Here is a 1,649-nt window from a genome sequence, read left to right as displayed (position 1 = left end):
ATGACATTTAGACAAGGATCATACCAATCAGGAGTGGCACGTTCCCTTGTCGATCTGCGAGGTTCAGTAGTTTCCTCGTTCGAAGTTTCATGATCATTATCATTAGCTTCCTCTCGTTGCCGGTGTAGGCGGTACGAGTACATCTTCCGTGCATCGCGCTACTCCGATCAACGAGTATAGATTCATTAATCTCATCGAGTTCTACTTTTCTTCCGAGTCACTTCTTTAGTGAGAAATTCTTTCTCAAGAAAGGTTCCGTTCTTAGCAACAAAGATTTTGCCTTCGGATCTGTGATAGAAAGTGTACCCTATAGTTTCCTTAGGGTATCCTATGAAGACGCATTTCTCCGCTTTGGGTTCTAGCTTGTCCGGTTGTAACTTTTTTACATAGGCTTCGCAACCCCAAACTTTAAGGAACGACAGCTTAGGTTTCTTATTAAACCATAATTCATACGGTGTCGTTTCTACGGATTTTGATGGTGCTCTATTTAAAGTGAATGCGGTCTGTCTCTAATGCATAACTCCAAAATGATAACGGCAAATCAGTAAGAGACATCATAGAACGAACCATATCTAAGAGAGTTCGATTACGACGTTCGGACACACCGTTTCGTTGTGGTGTTCCCGGCGGTGTCAATTGTGAAAGTATTCCGCATTTCTTTAAATGCATGCCAAACTCATAACTCGGATATTCACCTCCGCGATCGGATCGTAGAAATTTAATCTTCTTGTTACGTTGATTTTCTACTTCACTTTGGAATTCCTTAAACTTCTCAAAAGTTTCGGATTTATGTTTCATGAAATAGATATACCCATATCTACTCGGATCATCCGTGAAGGTTAGAACATAACGATAACCACCGCGCGATGCTACACTCATTGGTCCGCACACATCGGTATGTATGATTTCCAATAAGTCAGTAGCTCGCTCCATCATACCGAGAAAATGGAGTCTTAGTCATTTTTCCCATTAGACATGCTTCGCATCTATCAAGTGACTCAAAGTCAAGTGATTCAAGTAATCCATCGGTATGGAGTTTCTTCATGCGTTTCACTCCAATATGACCAAGACGACAGTGCCACATATAAGTAGAATTATCATTCAATTTAATTCGCTTAGCATCAATGTTATGTATATGCGTATCACTACTATCGAGATCTAATAGAAATAAGCCATTCTTTTGTGGTGCTCGACCATAAAAGATATTATTCATAAAAATAGAACAACCATTATTCTCAAACTTGAATGAATAACCGTCTTGCATTAAACAAGATCCGAGATATAATGTTCATGCTCAACGCAGTACATAATAACAATTATTTAGGCTTAAAACTAATCCCGAAGGTAGATGTAGAGGAAGTGTGCCGATCGCGATCACATTGACCTTGGATCCGTTTCCAACGCGCATCGTCACTTCATCTTTCAGCAGTTGTCGTTTATTCTTTAGTTCCTGTTTCGAGTTACAAATATGAGCAACCGAACCAGTATCAAATACCCAGGTACTAGAACGAGAACTAGTGAGATAAACATCTATAACATGTATATCAGATATACCTTCTTTCTTCTTCTTGACAAGGCCGCTCTTCGGATCTCGCCAAATACTTGGAGCAATTACGCTTCCAGTGTCCCTTCTCCTTGCAGTAATAGCA

The sequence above is a fragment of the Lolium rigidum genome, chromosome 3, assembly GCF_022539505.1.
Source record: "Lolium rigidum isolate FL_2022 chromosome 3, APGP_CSIRO_Lrig_0.1, whole genome shotgun sequence".
In the NCBI taxonomy this organism is placed as follows: domain Eukaryota; kingdom Viridiplantae; phylum Streptophyta; class Magnoliopsida; order Poales; family Poaceae; genus Lolium; species Lolium rigidum.
Note: the sequence above shows the minus strand (reverse complement) of the source record.